Below are 4,502 nucleotides of genomic sequence, written 5' to 3' on the forward strand. Positions count from 1 at the left end.
CAGGACAGCGCCTGGAGCTCTGACACCCGTCTCGCCGAGGTTATGGCCACTAGAAAAACGGCCTTCAGTGTCAAGTCTTTCTCCGATGCTCGCCGAAGCGGCTCAAAAGGAGATGCCTGCAGGGCCATGGGGAAACACAAAGTAGACCCAGAGGCCAGAGTTGAGCCAAGGCATCCAACCCCGCCGAGCGAGGATCTCTCCGTCTGCTGAAGAAGCACGGGACTTTGGTATTGGCACTTGTCGCCATTAGATCCATCACGGGCTTGCCCCATTTGGCACAGATCTGCAGGAATACTTTGTCTGCCAGATTCCATTCTGCTGGATCGATCTGATGCCTGCTCAGATAATCGGCCTGCACATTGCTCTGACCTGCAATATGAGCTGCCGACAGACACTGAAGATGCAGCTCGGCCCAGTGGCAAATCAGTTCGGCCTGCGCGGCTAGTGCTCTGCACCTTGTTCCGCCTTGTCGATTTATATAGGCCACCGTTGTCGTGTTGTCCGACATCACTCTGACAGCCAATCCTTCCAGGGTCACTTGAAAGGCCAGAAGCGCCTGAAACACAGCTTTCAACTCTAGGCGGTTGATGGACCACTCCGACTCCTCGGGTGTCCATAGACCCTCGGCATGCTTCCCCTTGCAGTGTGCGCCCCAGCCCTTCAGGCTGGCATCTGTTACCACTAGGCACCAAACGGGGAGCGTCAGCGGCATTCCTCGCCGCAGCATGCTGTCCGAGAGCCACCACTCCATGCTGAGACGGGCCGCAGGGAGCCAAATAAGTCTGCATTGGTAATCCTGAGAAATAGGAGACTATCTCCGGAGTAGGGAATACTGTAGAGGTCTCAGGTGCGCTCTCGCCCAGGGTACCACTTCCATCGTGGCTGTCATCGATCCCAGCAGCTGGACAATGTCCCAAGCTCGAGGGCGGGGCATCCTCAGGAGCAGACGGACCTGATTCTGAAGCTTGCACCGCCTTCGCTCGGGTAGGAACACATAGCCCGAGACTGTGTCGAACCTGGCCCCCAAAAACTCTAGAGATTGTGAAGGGGACAGGTGACTTTTGGCCATATTGACGACCCAGCCTAGAGATTGCAGTACTGAGACCACTCTGGCTGTAGCTTGTAAGCTCTCTGTTGCAGAGTCTGCTCTGATGAGCCAGTCGTCTAGGTACGGGTGAACCCTGATACCTTCTCGCCTGAGAAAAGCAGCTACTACCACCATTACCTTCGAAAAGGTTCGGGGAGCTGTGGCGAGGCCAAAAGGCAAGGCCCTGAACTGGAAATGTTTTCCCAACACCGCAAACCTCAGAAACTTCTGGTGCGGGGGCCAAATCGGTATGTGCAAGTAAGCTTCTTTCAGGTCTAGAGACGTGAGAAACTCTCCTGGCTGAACCGCCGCAATGACGGAGCGCAGGGATTCCATGTGGAAATGCCGCACTCTCAGGGACTTGTTCACTTCTTTTAAGTCCAGAATAGGGCGAAAGGACCCACCTTTTCGCGGCACCACAAAGTAGATGGAGTATCGGCCGCAGCCTTGCTCGGCGGGAGGCACCGGGGTCACTGCCCCTAACTGAATCAGACCTTGTAAAGTCTCCTCCACCGCTGCCCGTTTGATGGCAGAACCACATCAGGACTCCACAAACACGTCTCTTACTGGGGCGTTGAATTCTATTCTGTATCCATCTCTGACCAGGTCCAGAACCCACTGATCTGAGGAAATCTTGGCCCACTCCTCGACAAATAGGGAAAGCCGTCCTCCGATGACAGGCATCGAGGAGAGGGCCGGCGCACCATCATTGAGAGGGTCGCCCCTGAACTCCTGGTCTTGAGCCACCGGCTGCGGAACGCTTGTCCGAGCAAAAGGAGTTCCTCTGCTGACCACGGGCACGTGAAGTGAACCCAGCAGAACGCCCCGGGCGGTACCTTCTAGCTTCACGGAAGCAAGGTCTGTACGAGTGGACCGCCTGGCCCTTAGAGGAAGGCGTCTGCCTATCTTCGGGCAAGCGCTGGGGTTTTGGATCACCCAGGCCTTTCACAATTTTCTCTAACTCCTCACCAAATAGGAGAAGTCCTTGAAAAGGCAACTTCACCAACCTTTGCTTAGAGGCCATGTCCGCTGCCCAGTGTCGTAGCCACAGACGACGGCGAGCCGCCACTGCTACTGCCATTTGTTTAGCCGAAGCTCTGACAAGGTCATAAAGGGCATCAGCCAGAAAGGACAAGGCCACCTCCATCCGCGGAGCCACATCCAAGAAGGGCTCCGCTCCATCTCCGGGCTGAGCCACTGCCTGTTGCAGCCAAGCTAGGCAGGCTCTCACAGCATAACAGCTGCATGCAGACGCCCGAACAGTGAGACCTGCAATTTCAAAGGACCGTTTCAACGCTGTTTCCAGCCTACGGTCTTGAACATCCTTCAGGGCAACACCTCCTTCAACAGGGAGGGTAGTTCTCTTTGTCACCGCAGTGACTAGGGCATCCACTGTAGGCATTTGAAAACGAGCCATATGTCCCTCACGCAGAGGGTATAACTGCCCCATAGCCCTGGAAACTCTCAAAGGTCCCTCGGGGTCAGCCCACTGAGCCGAAACAAGCTCTAGGATGGAGTCATGCAAAGGGAAGGCCCGAGCAGCTTTCTTGGTACTAGCCATCCTGGGATTACCCGAGGAGGCCATGCCACTGTCAGGATCTTCAATCGAGAGGGCCTGCAGGGTATCTGAAATAAGCGCTGGCAGCTCATCACGGTGGAAAATCCTCACCGCGGAGGGATCATCCAGATCCTGTGGTAAATCCGCACCCGACTCTGGTTCCTCAGACCAAGAACGTCTGTCAGAGTTCTCCGAATCCTCACAACCCCGACCACGGGGGGGGGGGGGGGGGGGGGGGGGGGGGGGGGGGGGGGGGGGGGGGGGGGGGGGGGGGGGGAGGGGAAGGTGCACCACAATCTGAAGGGGAATTAACCCTTCTGCGCTTATCTTTAGGCCAAGCATCCGGGAAAAAAGCCTCACTGGGCAGTCCCAGGCCAGAATCCATCGGGGGGGGGGGGGGGGGGGCAATCAGAGGAGCCTCAGGCGACCCTTGAGGGAGGGCTCTTTTCATCATGTATGCTTTATGCAGCAAAAGCACAAAATCTGGGGAGAAAATCTCACGCTGGGCACCCAAATCCTGTCCGGTGCTAGCCACTCCTGAAATAACCTCATCTCGAGGTGCCCCACCCGGCTCAGGTCTCTCCGTGTCCACGGAGGCCGCGCCATGTGGTGTAAGCAAAATGGCGCCCGCTGCCAGCTCAGAGCGGGAAGAAACATCGCTCACCATGCTCGGGCCGGCTCCTACGCCAATACAGCACGATTTACAGAGCCCTGCTGCTGATTTGCGCTTGCCACAAGTGGAACAGCGCTTTACATTGTCCGCAGCCATCGCCGAAAAACGGCGGTAAAATCCAAAATGGCGGTTCGCGCCAAAATCGCCCCGATCGCGGGCCCACCCCGGAGGAGTTGGAAAACACTTACCCTCAAAGGATCTAGTGTACAACTACGATCCTGCTGAAAATCAGGTCAAAAACCTCTGTTCCAGCGTCTCTGCGTTTAAAAACGCGACGCGACTTTTTTTTTTTTTTTTTAAGCTGTGAGGAAAGCAGAGGTATTGAAGACTCCGGAGGCTCAGATGAGTGGGAAAGGCAGGGAAAGGGCGAACCTATATGCCTGCATCCACTGTTGGTGGGTAAGGACAGGGAAAGCAAGGCAATATGTCCACATCCACAGAGGTATGGGTAAGGCAGGGAAAGGGCTAACCTATGTGCCTTTAAAGTGAAGCTACTATAGCCTCCAACACCCCGGTTAACAACTGGCAAGCCAGGAACCACCTCCCAGCAGATTTTTCTGGAGCTCGAACAAGCTGCAGCCACCCTGCTAAAGGAGATAGAGAATACTGAAGAGGCAGTGGAGCTAGCTGGCCAAGAGGGCACTGTGAAAGTTTGAGTGCTCTCTATCTCCCCTGCTGGTTGATGGACATAACCCATACGTAATGGCTTCATCTGCTTGATGACAAGGAAAGGGTCTTTATTAGAACCAGTATCGATTTGTTGGACTATTTCTTGAAATGGAGAATAATTTTTTTATTTTATTTTTCTTACATTTGTACACCACACTTTCCCACTCATAGCAGGTTCAGTGCAGCTTACATATTATATACAGGTACTTATTTGTACCTGGGGCAATTAAGTGACTTGCCCAGAGTCACAAGGAGCTGCCTGTGCCTGCAGTGGGAATTGAACCCAGTTCCCCAGGACCAAAGTCCACCACTCTAACCACTCCTCCCTATATCTGGGATATTAAGCATTTTTTTTTTTTTACTTTTTAGCTGAGATTAGAGATACAATATATGATATGATACAAGATTGTTTTGTCAGTGACTTTAGACATCAAAGCCTTATATTCTTTTGACCCCTCAGTATCAAGCTTTACGTGTCATCAAATAAACCTTGGAAATGAGGTCGAGACTAGTGA

Source organism: Microcaecilia unicolor, chromosome 11 (genome assembly GCF_901765095.1).
Source record: "Microcaecilia unicolor chromosome 11, aMicUni1.1, whole genome shotgun sequence".
Taxonomy (NCBI): Eukaryota; Metazoa; Chordata; class Amphibia; order Gymnophiona; family Siphonopidae; genus Microcaecilia; species Microcaecilia unicolor.